Raw genomic sequence first — 17030 nt, forward strand, 5'->3', positions numbered from 1 at the left:
CCACAGAGGTCCTGTGCGTTGACGGCGGTGCTTCTCTGCATACTTCACACCGCCAGCTCAAGCAATGGGTGCGGGAAGTCAATGCAGCAGAACCACCCATCGAGTCACGCAAGCCTCTGAAATGGTCCAGCACGCCTATCATCTTTGATATTGAGGACCACCCTGATCGCATAACTGCGGTCGGGTGCTTGCCGATGTTGGTTTCACCAACTATCCGCAACCTCAAGGTCACTAAGATGCTAGTTGACGGCGGGGCCGGCTTGAACCTGATCTCCTCCGCGGTACTCCAGAAACTCCAGATCCCTGATGGCGAGCTCGAAGAGACCGGCACATTCCAAGGAATCAATCCGGGAAGGAGCAAGCCGAAGGGAAAGATCACGTTGCCCGTGACATTTGGCAGCGAGTTGAACTTCAGGACTGAGAGGGTCACTTTTGACGTTGCTGATTTCCCATTACCTTATAATGGGATACTCGGCCATCCAGCACTCGCCAAATTCATGGCAGCCTCTCACTATGCATACAACATACTGAAGATGCCAGGCCCGATAAGTGTCATCTCTGTCCCTGGCGACAAGAAGGATGCTCTCATCTGTGCCGACAAGATCTACCGGGAAGCAACAGCCGCAACAGATCGCAAGTCACTTGCCGTTGAAGCTCCCGGGGCGAAGAAAAAGACCAAGTCCGGCAAGAGTTCTGATGCCCACTCCGGCAAGCGCACCTCTTCGGAGTGCTGCGCTACCGTCGAGGACGCACCATCGAACTCCACCGGCAAATGTAAGAAGACAATGGCAGCTCCACCAGAGACCAAGAAGGTGTCCGCCAAGGAGGATGGCACTGGTGGTACCTTCACCATCAGTGCCACTCTCGACCCTAAATAGGAAAGCACGCTTGTTGCTTTCCTGCGGGCGAATGTCGACGTATTTGCGTGGCAACCGTCTGACATCCCTGGTGTTCCCAGGAAAGTAATCAAGCACCATCTTGCCGTCTGACCTCATGCGTGGCCCGTCAAGCAGAAAGTCAGGAAACAGGCACTGGAGCGCCAAGAATTCATCGCAGAAGAAATCAAGAAATTGGAAGCAGCAGGCCTTGTCAGAGGAGTGCTCCATCCTACGTGGTTGTCCAACCCTGTAGTCGTGCGCAAGGCAAATGGGAAATGGAGGCTTTGTATCGACTTTACCGATGTCAATAAAGCTTGCCCCAAAGACCCATTTCCCTTGCCGCGCATCGACCAGATTGTTGACTCCACGGCCAGATGTGACTTGCTTTCATTTCTTGATGCATACTCAGGATACCATCAGATCTTCATGGCAGAAGAGGATGAGGAGAAGACCGCATTCATCACCCCATGTGGCACATACTGTTTCGTATGGATGCCTTTCGGTTTAAAGAATGTTGGTTCAACATTTGCAAGGGTAGTCCATGACGCTTTTGAGCCGCAAATGCACAGAAATGTGGAAGCCTACATGGATGATATAGTGGTCAAGAGCAAGGACAAGGCAACTCTGATTCAAGATTTAGACGAAACCTTTGTAAATCTGCGCAAAATCAACCTCAAGCTTAACCCCGAGAAGTGTGTGTTTGGAGTCCCCTCCGGCAAGCTTCTCGGGTTCTTCGTGTCTCAGCGGGGAATTGAAGCCAATCCCGACAAGATCAAGGCCATTGAGCAGATTGAAGCACCAAAGCGCGTCAAGGATGTACGAAGACTTGCCAGTTGCGTAGCTGCTCTTAGCAGGTTTATCTCTAGGTCTGCTGAGCGCGCACTTCCGTTTTTCAAAATATTGAAAAAGGCAGGTCCAATGAAATGGACTCCGGAGGCGGAGGCTGCGCTGCAGGACTTAAAGAGATACATGTCCTCCACTCCAACACTTGTCGCACCTAAGCCACAAGAGAAGTTGCTGCTATATATAGCGGCAACCAATCAAGTGGTTAGTGCTGCATTAGTAGCAGAGAGGGAGGCGGATGATGAGCCAACAACCATTTGCAGATGCATCCAGCGACAAGCAAGGGACTTCACCGGCAAGCTCTGGTCCCGACAAAGATGGATCTGCGCAGGAGCATGACAAGATGCAGAAAAGAATGGTGCAGCGCCCAGTTTACTTTGTCAGTTCCCTTCTGCAAGGGGCTAGATCAAGGTACTCTGGTGTGCAGAAATTGCTTTTCGGCCTTCTCGTGGCCTCGAGAAAGCTGCGCCATTACTTCCAAGCACATGAGATCACAGTCGCCACTCGTTTTCCGCTGAAGAGGATACTGCAAAATCCAGAAGCAACAGGCAGGATTGTCGAGTGGGCGCTGGAACTGTCAAGCTTTGGCCTCAAGTTTGAGAGCACTTTAACTATCCAAAGCAGAGCATTGGCAGAGTTCATAGCAGAATGGACGCCAACACAAGATGAAGAAATTCCAGAGACGAGCATCCCCGTCAAGGAAGCAAGCAAAGAGTGGCTGATGTACTTTGATGGTGCCTTCTCGCTACAAGGCGCCGGTGCGGGCGTGCTACTTGTCGCACCCACCGGAGAACACCTCAAGTACGTAGTCCAGATGCACTTTCCCAAGGAGCAAGCAACGAACAATACTGCAGAGTATGAAGGATTGCTTGCCGGTCTCAGGATCGCAGCAGACCTTGGGATCAAGAAGCTCATTGTCAGGGGTGACTCACAGCTTGTCGTCCGCCAAGTGAACAAGAATTATCAGAGTCCGTTGATGGAAGCTTACGTTGACGAAGTGAGAAAGCTAGAAGAGCACTTTGACGGCCTATAGATGGAACATGTTCCGAGAGCTCAGAACGACATTGCCGATGGCCTGTCAAAGTGCGCCGCGCTTAAGTTACCTGTGGAACCATGGATCTTTGTGCTCAAGCTGACCCAACCATCCGTAACGCCATCAACTGGACAGAGCAAGAAGAGGAAGTTGATTTCTGGTGATTATTTTCCGGCAGAGCTCCCCGAAACCGCCGCCAAGAAAGTCCTCAAGATCAACACCAAGAGTGCTGAGGAGCAGTCTGCTCCGGCAAGCCTTAGGGTTTGTCCCGTTGAAGCAGACGCTCCCGACAAGTTTTGCTCCGGCAAGCTTGCCAGGGAACATCAAGCTCCGGCTGAGCCGCAGGTTCTCGCCGTAGAAGCGGATGTTCCCGCAGCAGCAGATGTGCCTTTAGTCCTTGTTGTCAAGCCGCAAGCTCCAGCATGGGCACAACAGATTGTTCATTTCCTTCAGACAGGAGAACTTCCCGAAGAGCAAGAAGAAGCGGAAAGAGTATCCCGGAAGTCAAGTATGTACCAGTTTGTCGACAACACACTGTACAGAAGAAGACTCAACGGCGTGAAATTGAAGTGTATTCACCGGGAAGACGGACAAAAGCTGTTGGCAGAGATACATGGAGGCATATGTGGTCACCACATTGGTGCAAGAGCACTTGCCAGCAAAGCGTTCCGGCAAGGTTTCTTTTGGCCGACAGCCCTGTAGGATGCAACTGCACAAGTAACCAAGTGTGAAGCGTGCCAGTTCCATTCCAAGCAGATACACCAGCCAGCTCAAGCTCTCCAGACGATCCCTTTATCCTGGCCATTTTTGGTCTGGGGGCTCGACATCCTCGGCCCCTTTCCCCGAGCTGTCGGGGGCTTTGAGTACTTGTACGTTGCAATTGACAAGTTCACAAAGTGGCCGGAAGTGGAACCAGTGAGGAAGGTGACAGCACAGTCAGCAGTCAAGTTCTTCAGGTCGATTGTTTGTCGTTTCGGGATCCCTAACAGGATCATCACCGACAACGGCACGCAATTCACGAGCCGCACCTTCATGCAATACGTCCAAGATCTTGGTGCCAAGGTCTGCTTCGCTTTTGTTGCTCATCCAAGAAGCAACGGTCAAGCGGAGAGGGCGAATGCTGAAGTGCTGCGCGGGCTCAAGACCAGGACTTTCGACAGGCTGCGCAAGTGCGGAAGGAACTGGATTGAGGAGCTGCCGGTGGTTCTTTGGTCGATCAGGACGATGCCAAATCGAGCCACTGGCCAGACACCTTTCGCTCTAGTCTATGGAGCAGAGGCAGTTCTCCCCACGGAACTCGTATACGGGTCACCTCGAGTGCTCGCTTATGATGAGCTCGAGCAAGAGCAGTTGCGACAAAATGACGTGCTGCTCCTTGAGGAAGACCGTCTTCAGGGTGCTGTACGAGCTGCTCGATACCAGCAAGCTTTGCGCTGCTATCATAGCCACAAAGTTAATGCCAGAAGTTTCGAGGAAGGCGACCTTGTTCTTCGGCGCGTTCAGTCCGCCAAGAATTCCAACAAGTTGACGCCGAAGTGGGAAGGCCCTTATCGGGTGAAACGAGTCACTAGGCCTGGCGTTGTCCGCCTTGAGACCGAAGATGGCATTCCGGTGAGCAACTCCTGGAACATTGAACATCTTTGTAAGTTTTACCCGTAGGGCGCGGTTGCCGGAACCTGTTCCGGCAACCACCTTTTGTACAAGTCTTGCCGATGTTGCATGTAATCCTTTGTACAAAGCCGGGCACAGACCCCGTGCATAAGTAAAGCTCATGTGCTCCGCACATCTTGTCAATATCATGCTTTCTACTTTCTTTGGATGTGTTATCTGACACTTTGTGCAGCGCCTATCCCCGGTAAGCAATAACGAGCAGTAAGGCTCCATATCTTTATTTTCTCTTCTTTCTTTTTCTCAAAAAGGAAAGGAAGGTTCCCTCGCACACAAGTTTGCCGGGGGGAAAGGAGAAGATAATGGTATGGACTAGGCATCGTTCAAGGAAGTTTCGCCTTACCGGAAAGCAAACGACAGAAAAGCTAAGTTGCCAAAGTTTGAGCAATCAGTTTTTAAATTTTTAAGTTATCTTCCTCGAACGACCGTACTTTGTATGGAAAACCTGTGCGCAGAGGAACCAACTCGTAGCTAGTTGCACCCTTACTTTGTTTCGAGTCCGCTCAACAACTTAAGTGAGCTGCGACTAGTTGCGACAAGGTTTCTTGTCGGAAGCAGCACCGCCAGTAGGCTGCTGATGTCCCGCACTCAGCGCTCGCGGCTAAGGTGCCTGCGCCAACAAGTTCCCTAAAAAGCATAGGGCAAAAACATACAAAGGAAGGAATCAAGTAAAGGAAATAACATAGCAATCTCTACCCAAAATAGAGTTATATTACAAGATAACTTGTCGTAGCTCTAACAGATTGTTCTCATGACATGACCAACAGCGACAAGAAAAAAAGAGAAAACGGGCGGCCTAGTCTACGCGATCGCCCTCAACCCTCTTGATTTCGCTCACCTTGTCCACAATGGGTGCGACAAGGGCCTTGAGCGCCTCCAAATCAGCATCCGGCAGCAAGGACCTGAGGACGTTGGTGAGGTTGAGGCCTGGGTTGCGGAAGGCCACCTTCACCAGCACCTTCTGAAGAACTCCCGCGCAGATCTTGCGCTACTCGTTGGCCAGCTGCTTTGGGATCTTCTCCCGGAGTCGCTGGAGTGCCGTCGCCACGCCTTTGAAGAACAAGCTGAGCTTGGCGCTGGGTTGGAGGTGCTCGTCGGAGGAGTATCCGAGATCCTCCATCCCCAGCTGCGCCAACTCCCCGTCGATGGCGGCAGCAGCATTCAAGAGACCCTCGGTCCAGTGCTCCACAGTCTCCCTAAAAGTATCCTGGGCGGCAACAGCACTCGCCAGCAGCGCCTCGTCGGCCTTGATCTTCTCCGATAAGGCCACCTCCCACTCCCTGGCGCCGTCCAGCGTCTGAGTCAAAGTGGCCAGCTTCAACACGAGATCTGCATTGGAATCCTTGGCGGCGCTGAGATCCTTGCTCCTCTCAGCGAGAAGACCCTGCAGCTCACCATGAGCGGCAGCGTCCTTCTCGCGCTCACGCTTGAGCGCGGCAAGCTCCTCGCCGCCCGCCCTGAGATCGGCTTCCAGCTGCGCCACCTTCATCTCCAGCTCCTTCTTGGCGGCCTCGGCAGCTGCGGCAGCATCCCTTGCCTCCTTGAGAGCCCCGCCAATTGCTTGCTCGCGCGCAGCAAGCTCCTCCTCGTGGCTATCATGGTTGACCTTGCGCTGCGCCAACTCTCCTTCCTGCGCAAATAGATTTCCGGTGACAAGCCGTTGCTTCTCTTCAACTTCAGCCTTCGCGAGGAGGAAGGCTTTCCGCTCCTCGAGAAGTTGCTCCCGCTCCTCCGCCAGGGACCGGAGGGGGCGGACGTTTCGTCCTTCCGAATAAAGAAACCACCCATGATCTCTCCCACGATGCCGCATTCGACGCGTGCTGTTGGGGGAGGGCGTGGTGGATACGGTGTAAGATACGGCGTAATCCAGGCCGCGCGTGCCCGTGCCCTGTTTTGGGCCTGGCCCAACAGCGCTCGGCACCGTGTGTGGCCCAGGCCCGGGGGCTCCTGTCAGTGTACTAGAGTAGGGGTACCCTAGTATCCCGAACCTGTGCACGGGCAGTTGCAGCGCCCCGCGGCAAGGCTTGCCGGGTGACGCCAAGGTCCTCCGTGGTTCCTTTGGAGCCATTGAAGAATAAAGTATTTAAACCAAGGAGACAAGCCCCCGGCAAGAGGTGCTTGCCGGGAATGCCAACCAAGGCATCTCAAGGAACTTGCCGCGACGCGCCGTGCATCCCGGCAAGGCCCGGTGAGCGACAAGCTTCCGGACGCGCGACAAGACAACGGCCGCGGCAGGTTACCACTCTGTACCCACGCTCCAGCACATCCACCAACGTGTCGCCTTGGGGTCTTTCCAGGCGCGCGTGGCAGGAGGCTGTGCAGCCAGCGGTGCGAGGTGGCAAGCGACGCTGACAAGATCGCCATCGTGGCAAGCGGTGGCGTCCCTGACGGTCCTTTTTTGCACTATTTGGGCGACGCAGACGGGCATTTAATGCCTTTGTCCCCTGCCGTCAGGGTTAGGTAGGATATACTGTACAGGCCCAGGCGCAACGTAGAGGAGGGTTCGAAAACCAGAAAACACTCACGCTCGGTCTCGTTAGCAGCTCGTGTGTACTGTAGCACTCAGCGCTCCCGAGCAAGAACTCAATACAATCAGACAAGCAGCAGTAGGAGTATTATCTCTCCGGAGAGCTCCGAAGCTGGGTAAACTGCTCGTGTGCTTCGCCTCGATCCGCTCTTCGTGCAATCTCCGCCCCCCTGCCGAACCGAAAGGGGCCCGGTCCGCCGGTCCCCATAGGTGTTCGTGGATCAGCTTCCCCGACAGCAAGTGTCACTCCGAACCATATGGAGGTCACCACGCTGGAGATAGAACTACACATAAGGTATTGCAATCCAGTTTTTATTGGCCTACTCTCTTCAAAGATGCTCATAAATTTGTCTTGTCTTGTGATGAATGTCAAAGAATTGGTAACATTAGTAGACATCAAGAAATGCCTATGAATTACTCTCTTGTTATTGAACCATTTGATGTTTGGGGCTTTGATTATATGGGACCTTTTCCTGCCTCTAATGGATATAAACATATTTTAGTTGCTGTTGATTACGTTACTAAGTGGGCAGAAGCTATTCTAACTAGTAGTGCTGATCATAACACCTCTATTAAAATGCTCAAAGAAGTTATTTTTCCGAGGTTTGGAGTCCCTAGATATCTCATGACTGATGGTGGTTCACATTTTATTCATGGTGCATTTCGTAAAATGCTTGCTAAGTATGATGTTAATCATAGAATTGCATCTCCTTGTCACCCACAGTCTAGTGGTCAAGTAGAGTTGACTAATAGAGAGCTCAAATTAATTTTGCAAAAGACTTTTAATAGATCTAGAAAGAATTGGTCCAAAAAACTTGATGATGCATTGTGGGCCTATAGAACTGCATATGAAAATCCTATGGGTATGTCTCCATATAAGATGGTATACGGAAAAGCATGTCACTTACCTCTCAAACTTGAACATAAGGCATATTGGGCCATTAAAGAGCTCAGCTATGATTTCAAACTTGCCGGTGAGAAGAGGTTATTTGACATTAGCTCACTTGATGAATGGAGAACCCAAGCCTATGAGAATGCCAAGTTGTTTAAAGAAAAAGTTAAAAGATGGCATGACAAAAGGATACAAAAGTGTGAGTTTAACATAGGTGATTATGTGTTGCTATTCAACTCTCGTTTAAGATTTTTTGCAGGAAAACATCTCTCTAAATGGGAAGGTCCTTACGTTATCGAGGAGGTCTATCATTCCGGTGCCATAAAAATCAACAACATCGAAGGCACAAATCCGAAGGTAGTGAACGGTTAAAGAATCAAACATTATATCTCAGGTAATCCTATCAATGTTGAAACTAATATTATTGAAACCGTAACCCCGGATGAATACATAAGGGACACTTTCCAGAATGTTTCAGACTCCGAAAAGGAATAGGTATGTGGTACGGTAAGTAAACCGACTCCAAAACAGTTCTAATGGTATTTTTTCTCCGTTTTGGAATATTTAAGACTTTAGGGAAGCAAGAAGTAATCCGGGAAGGACACGAGGCCTCCACGAGGGTGGAGGGCGTGCCCACCCTTACTGGGTGCGCCCCCCTGCCTCGTGGGCACCTCGTGTGCCTCCGGGACTCCATTTTCTGGCACGTTACTTCTTTTGGTCGGTAAAAATCATTATATAATCTCCCGAAGGTTTTGAACACCGTATCACGAAAAAATCTTCAGTTTTCATTTCGAGCTGTTTTTCTGACAGATCTAGAGCACCATGACATCTCCAAGCGCTCCCAAGGACAAGTTTTTCGAGAGGGTTACCAACCCCTATCTTGCGGAGGTGCTGCAACACCCTCAAACCATTGAGATGTGTGAGGGGGTGCTGCACATCCGCGGTGTGGAGGGACCAAGGCATACCAGAAGCGTGGAGACGAAGCTCGAAGCTATGGAACAACAAGTTTTCAAGTGCCAAGGGATGGTGGAGCGTGGACTCAATGCCAACCAGATGATGATCGCGGAGTTCACCAACAACCACAAGCTGGACGCCAAGAACATTGGGGAGACCATCTTCAAGATTCATGAGAAAATCGAGCACCTCCAAGCCCAGATCTATGACCTGCAAAACCAAAACTGTGAGTATGAATATAGATTCAAGAGGATGAGTTTGGCTGCAGATTTGAGGATCCCGGAGACTCGATCATCCTTTTATGATGGTGAGCCTATGCCTTGGAAGATGGACGACAAGCCTACATCATCAACGACTCCTTCTTCACCACCTCCGAGGACATAATCACATGGGTATGGGCACTCCCCTTGGCAACTGCCAAGCTTGGGGGAGTTGCCCCGGTATCGTATCACCATCGCACTCCTATCTTTACCGTTTTACTTAGTACGATCCTTTTGGTAATATCTAGATCTAGTAGAATAAAGTTTCGGTTTGAATTAGTTTTGAGTTTTGCTTTATGATCTCTCTATGTAATCGAGTCTGTGAGCTATCTATAATAAAGATTAGTGTTGAGTCAAGGGCTTTGCTATATTGCTATGATCTTGAGAAAATAGAAAGAATAAAAAGAATAAAAGAGTTCATATTGATCTTATGGATAGCAATGACTTCACATATAGAGTATGAGGCATAAAAGTTATTGAGAGTTGACAAACATAGTTTTGGTCATCGTTGCAATTAATAGGAAGTAATAAAGAAAGAGAGGTTTTAACATATAAATATACTACCTTGGACATCTTTTATAATTGTGAGCACTCATTAAAGTATGACATGCTAAAGGATGTTGGACAAGGAAGACAACGTAATGGGTTATGTTTTCTCACATCTTAGTTAAAGTATATTGTCATGGATCGTCCAACATGTTGAGCTTGCCTTTCCCCCTCATGCTAGCCAAATTCCTTGCACCAAGTAGAGATACTACTTGTGCTTCCAAATATCCTTAAACCCAGTTTTGCCATGAGAGTCCACCATACCTACCTATGGATTGAGTAAGATCCTTCAAGTAAGTTGTCATGTTGCAAGCAATAAAAATTGCTCTCTAAATATGTATGACTTATTAGTGCAGAGAAAATAAGCTTTATACAATCGTGTGATATGGAAGTAATAAAAGCGACAGACTACATAATAAAGGTTCATATCACAAGTGGCAATATAAAGTGACGTTCTTTTGCATTAACATTTTGTGCATCCAACTCTAAAAGCACATGATAACCTCTGCTTCCCTCTGCGAAGGGCCTATCTTTTACTTTACGTCTTTTACTTTTTTGCAAGAGTCAAGGTGATCTTCACCTTTCCCTTTTTCATTTTATCCTTTGGCAAGCACCTCGTGTTGGAAAGATCCTGATATATATATATATCCAACTGGATGTAAGTTAGCATGAACTATTATTGTTGACATCACCCAAAGGTGAATATGTTGGGAGGCGAGATTGTAAGCCCCTATCGTTCTTAGTGTCCGATTAAAACTCCATAACCATAAGTATTGCGTGAGTGTTAGCAATTGTAGAAGACTATATGATAGTTGAGTATGTGGACTTGCTGAAAAGCTCTATTCTTGACTCTTTCTGATGTTATGATAAATTGCAATTGCTTCAATGACTGATATTATAGTTTGTTAGTTTTCAATGAAGTTTATGATCCATACTTGACATTGTGAATAGATTGTTACTTGAGCATAAGAAATCATATGAAAAAATCTATATATGTTGTTGTTATAAGAATGATCATGATGCCCTCATATGTCCGTATTTTATTTTTATCGACACCTCTATCTCTAAACATGTGGACATATTTTTCGATACGGCTTCCGCTTGAGGACAAGCGAGGTCTAAGCTTGGGGGAGTTGATACGTCCATTTTGCATCATGCTTTTATATAAATATTTATTGCATTATGGGTTGTTATTACACATTATGTCACAATACTTATGGCTATTCTCTCTTATTTTGCAAGGTTTACCATGAAGAGGGAGAATGCCGGCAGCTGGGATTCTGGCTGGAAAAGGAGCAAATATTGGAAACCTATTCTGCACACCTCCAAAAGTCCTGAAACTCCATGAAAGTCACTTTTGGAATTAATAAGAATTATTGAGCAAAGAAAGTACCAGAGGGGGCCCACACCCTGGCAACGAGGGTGGGGGGCACGCCCACCCCTACTAGGCGCGGACCCCTGTATCCTGGGCCCCCTGGTGGCCCTCAGGTGTCCATATTCTGCTATATGAAGGCTTTTACCCTAGAAAAAAAAATCATAAACAAGCTTACGGGACGAAACTCCGCCGCCACGAGGCGAAACCTTGGCGGAACCCATCTAGGGCTCTAGCGGAGCTGTTCTGCCGGGGAAACTTCCCTCTGGGACGGGGAAATCATCACCATCGTCATCACCAATGATCCTCTCATCGGGAGGGGGTCAATCTCCATCAACATCTTCACCAGCACCATCTCCTCTAAAAACCCTAGTTCATCTCTTGTATCCAATCTTGTATCCAAAATCAGAAATTGGTACTTGTGGGTTGCTAGTAGTGTTGATTACTCCTTGTAGTTGATGCCAATTGGTTTACTTGCTGGAAGATCATATGTTCAGATCCGTAATGCTTATTAATACTCCTCTGATTATGAACATGAATATGCTTTGTGAGTAGTTACGTTTGTTCCTGAGGACATGGGTGAAGTCTTGCTATTAGTAGTCATGTGAATTTGTTATTCGTTTGATATTTTGATGAGATGTATGTTGTCTCTCCTCTAGTGGTGTTATGTGAACGTCGACTACATGACACTTCACCATTATTTGGGCCTAGAGGAAGGCATTGGGAAGTAATAAGTAGATGATGGGTTGCTAGAGTGACAGAAGCTTAAACCCTAGTTTATGTGTTGCTTCATAAGGGGCTGATTTGTATCCACTAGTTTCATGCTATGGTTAGGTTTCCCTTAATACTTCTTTTGTAGTTGAAGATGCTTGCAATAGGGGTTAATCATAAGTGGGATGCTTGTCCAAGAAAGGGCAGTACCCAAACACCGGTCCACCCACATATCAAATTATCAAAGTAACAAACGCGAATCATATGAGCGTGATGAAACTAGCTTGACGATAATTCCCATGTGTCCTCGGGAGTGCTTTTCTCATTATAAGAACTTGTCGAGGCTTGTCCTTTGCTACAAAAAGTATTGGTCCACCTTGCTGCACCTTATTTAATTTCATTGCTTGTTACCCGTTACAAATTATCTTATCACAAAACTATCTGTTACCTGCAATTTCAGTGCTTGCAGAGAATACCTTACTGAAAACCACTTGTCATTTCCTTCCGCTCCTCGTTGGGTTCGACACTCTTACTTGTCAAAAGGACTACGATAGATCCCCTATACTTGTGGGTCATCAGACTCTTTTCTGGCGCCGTTGCCGGGGAGTGAAGCACCTTTGGTGAGTGGAACTTGGTAAGGAAACATTTATATAGTGTGCTGAAATTTTCTGTCACTTGTTAATATGGAAACTAATCCTTTGAGGGGCTTGTTCGGGGCATCTTCACCCCGACCAGTAGAGCAATAGTTGCTCCTCAACCCACTGAACCTACTGAAAATGTTTACTTTGAAATTCCTTCGGGTATGATAGAGAAACTGCTAGCTAATCCATTTGTAGGAGATGGAACATTGCATCCTAATTTACACCGTATCTATGTGGATGAAGTTTGTGGATTATTTAAGCTTGTAGGTATTCCCAATGATGTTGTTAAGAGGAAGGTCTTTCCTTTCTCTTTGAAGAGAGACGCATTGACATGGTATAGGCTATGTGATCTTGGAATTATAAACGATTGAAGTTGGAATTTCACCAAAAGTTCTATCCTATGCATCTTGTTCATCGTGATCATAATTACATATATAATTTCTAGCCTCGCGAAGGAGAAAGCATCTAAAGCTTGGGGGAGGCTTAAGTCAATGTTATATTCATGCCCCAATCATGAGCTCTCAAGAGACATGATTATTCAAAAAAATTATGCTCGGCTTTCTCTCAATGATCGCACCATGCTCGATACTTCCTGTGCTGGTTCTTATATGTTGAAGACTATTGAATTCAAGTGGGATTTATTGGAAATAATTAAACGCAACTCTGAAGATTGGGGTTCCAACGATGGTAAGGAGTCAGGTATGACACCTAAGTTTGATTGTGTTAAATCTTTTATGGATACCGATGCTTTTCGTGGATTTAGCGCTAAATATGGACTCTACTCTGAGATAGTAGCTTCTTTCTGTGAATCTTTTGCTACCCACGTTGACCTCCCTAAGGAGAAGTGGTTTAAATATAATCCTCCCATTGAAGTAAAAGTTGTTGCACCTATTATAGTTGAAGAAAAGAGTATCACTTATAATGATCCTATTGTTCCTACTACTTATGATGAGAAACCATCTTTTCCTGATAGAATAAAGGATCATGCTAAAGCTTCAACTGTGGTTCGTAAGAGTAATACTAGAACATATACACCTCCTCAGCAAATTAAAGTTGAACCTAGTATTGCTATGGTTAAAGATCTCTTGGATGATAATATAGATGGGCATGTTATTTACTTCTGTGATGAAGCTGCTAATATTGCTAGAACAGATGCTAAGATACATACACCTGTTGTAGGCATGCCTGTTATTTCTGTTAAAGTAGGAGATCATTGTTATCACGGCTTATGTGATATGGGTGCTAGTGCTAGTGAAACACCTATTTCCTTATATAAAGAAATTATGCATGATATTGCACCCGCCGAGTTAGAAGATATTGATGTTACAATTAAGCTTGCAAATAGAGATACTATTTCACAAGTTGGGATTGTTAGAGATGTTGAAGTCTTGTGTGGGAAAGTTAAATATCCTGCTGATTTTCTTGTTCTTGGTTCCCCACAAGATAGCTTTTGTCCCATTATATTTGGTAGACCCTTCTTGAATACTTCAATGCTAGGATTGATTGTGAAAAGGATATTGTTACAATTGGCTTGGGGGATATGAAACATGAATTTAATTTTGCTAAATTTCGTAGACAACCCCATGATAAAGAATTGCCTAGTAAGGATGAAATTATTGGTCTTGCTTCTATTGCCGTGCCTCCTACTGATCCTTTATAACAATATTTGCTAGACCATGAAAATGATATGTTTATGAATGAAAGAAGGGAGATAGATGAAGTATTCCTTCAACAAGGTCCTATTCTGAAACACAACTTGCCGATTGAAATCCTAGGGGATCCTCCTCCAACTAAGGGTGATCCCGTGTTTGATCTCAAACCTTTACCTGATAATCTTAAATATGCTTATCTTGATGAAAAGAAGATATATCCTGTTATTATTAGTGCTAACCTTTCAGAGCAAGAAGAGGAAAGATTATTTAAAACTCTGAAGAAGCACCGTGCTGCTATTGGTAATACTCTGGATGATCTTAAGGGCATTAGTCCCACTCTATGCCAACACAAAATTAAATTGGACGAAGGCTCCAAACCAGTTAGAGATCATCAACGATGGTTAAATCCTAAGATGAAAGAAGTGGTAAGAAAGGAGATACTAAAGCTCCTTCAGGCGGGTATAATTTATCATGTTGATGATAGTCATTGGGTAAGTCTTGTTCATTGCGTCCCTAAGAAGGGAGGTATTACTGTTGTTCCTAATGATAAAGATGAATTGATTCCAGAAAGAATTATTACAGGCTATAGTATGGTAATTGATTTCCGAAATTTAAATAAAGCTACTAAGAAAGATCATTACCCTTTACCTTTATTGATCAAATGCTGGAAAGACTATCCAAACATACACATTTCGGCTTTCTAGATGGTTATTCTGGTTTCTCTCCAATACCTGTGTCAGCGGATGATCAATCAAAAACTGTTTTCACTTGCCCTTTCGGTACTTTTGCTTATAGACGTATGCCTTTTGGTTTATGTAATGCACCTGCTACCTTTCAAAGATGCATGATGGATATATTCTTTGACTTTTGTCAAAAGTTTTGTGAGGTATTCATGGATGACTTCTTTGTTTATGGATCTTCTTTTGATGATTGCTTGAGCAACCTTGATCGAGTTTTGCAGATATGTGAAGACACTAGTCTCGTCTTGAATTGGGAAAAGTGCCACTTTATGGTTAATGAAGGCATTGTCTTGGGGCATAAACTTTCTGAAAGAGGTATTGAAGTTGATAAAGCTAAAGTTGTTGCTATTGACAAGATGCCATGTCCCAAGGACATTAAAGGTATAAGAAGTTTCCTTGGTCATGCTGGTTTTTATAGGAGGTTCATTAAGGACTTTTCTAAAATCTCTAGGCCTCTGACTAATTTATTGCAAAAAGATATTCCTTTTGTCTTTGATGATGATTGTGTAGAAGCATTTGAAATACTGAAGAAAGCTTTGATCTCTGCACCTATTGTCCAGCCACCTGATTGGAATTTACCCTTTGAAATTATGTGTGATGCTAGCGATTATGCTGTAGGTGTTGTTCTAGGGAAAAGAGTTGATAAGAAATTAAATGGTATCCAGTATGCTACTAAAACTCTTGATACTGCCCAGAGAAATTATGCTACTACTAAAAAAGAATTCTTAGCAGTTGTATTTGCATGTGATAAGTTCAGACCTTATATTGTTGATTCTAAAGTTACTATTCACACCGATCATGCTGCTATTAAATATATTATGGAAAAGAAAGATGCTAAACCTAGACTTATTAGATGGGTCCTCTTGCTCCAAGAATTTGATTTGCATATTATTGATAGAAAGGGAGCGGAGAACCCCGTTGCAGACAACTTTTCTAGGCTAGAGAATGTTCTTGATGACCCACTACCTATTGATGATAGCTTTCCTGATGAACAATTAACGGTCATTAATGCTTCTCATACTCCTCCATGGTATGCTGATTATGCTAATTACATTGTTGCTAAATTTATACCACCTAGTTTCACATACCAAGAAAATAAAAAGTTCTTTTATGATTTAAGACATTACTTCTGGGATGACCCGCACCTTTATAAAGAAGGAGTAGATGGTGTTATTAGACGTTGTGTACCTGAGCATGAACAGGAACAGATCCTACGCAAGTGTCACTCCAAACCATATGGAGGTCACCACGCTAGAGATAGAACTACACATAAGGTATTGCAATCCGGTTTTTATTGGCCTATTCTCTTCAAAGATGCTCGTAAGTTTGTCTTGTCTTGTGATGAATGTCAAAGAATTGGTAATATTAGTAGACGTCAAGAAATGCCTATGAATTACTCTCTTGTTATTGAACCATTTGATGTTTGGCGCTATGATTATATGGGACCTTTTCCTGCCTCTAATGGATATACACATATTTTAGTTGCTGTTCATTATGTTACTAAGTGGGTAGAAGCTATTCCAACTAGTAGTGCTGATCATAACACCTCTATTAAGATGCTCAAAGAACTTATTTTTCTGAGGTTTGGAGTCCCTAGATATCTCATGACTGATGGTGGTTCACATTTTATTCATGGTGCATTTCGTAAAATGCTTGCTAAGTATGATATTAATCATAGAATTGCATCTCCTTATCACCCACCGTCTAGTGGTCAAGTAGAGTTGAGCATAGAGAGCTCAAATTAATTTTGCAAAAGACTTTTAATAGATCTAGAAAGAATTGGTCAAGAAAACTTGATGATGCATTGTGGGCCTATAGAACTGCATATAAAAATCCTATGCGTATGTCTCCATATAAGATGGTATATGGAAAAGCATGTCACTTACCTCTCGAACTTGAACATAAGGCATATTGGGCCATTAAAGAGCTCAACTATGATTTCAAACATACTGGTGAGAAGAGGTTATTTGACATTAGCTCACTTGATGAATGGAGAACCCAAGCCTATGAGAATGCCAAGTTGTTTAAAGAAAAAGTTAAAAGATGGCATGAAAAAAAGGATACAAAAGCGTGAGTTTAACGTAGGTGATTATGTGTTGCTATTCAACTCTAGTTTAAGATTTTTTGCAGGGAAACTTCTCTCTAAATGGGAAGGTCCGTTATCGAGGAGGTCTACCGTTCCGGTGCCATAAAAATCAAAAACTTCGAAGGCACAAATCCGAAGGTGGTGAACGGTCAAAGAATCAGACATTATATCTCAGGTAATCCTATCTATGTTGAAACTAATATTATTGAAACCGTAACCCCGGAGGA

The 17030-nt window shown here is 45.1% G+C and overlaps 1 pseudogene; it reads left to right on the forward strand.

Annotated features, from left to right (window-relative positions):
• Positions 1–15559, forward strand: part of LOC119320018 — a 121998-nt pseudogene extending 106439 nt beyond the window's left edge.
• Positions 15560–17030: the final 1471 nt, after the last annotated feature.

The sequence above is a fragment of the Triticum dicoccoides genome, chromosome 6B, assembly GCF_002162155.2.
Source record: "Triticum dicoccoides isolate Atlit2015 ecotype Zavitan chromosome 6B, WEW_v2.0, whole genome shotgun sequence".
In the NCBI taxonomy this organism is placed as follows: Eukaryota; Viridiplantae; Streptophyta; class Magnoliopsida; order Poales; family Poaceae; genus Triticum; species Triticum dicoccoides.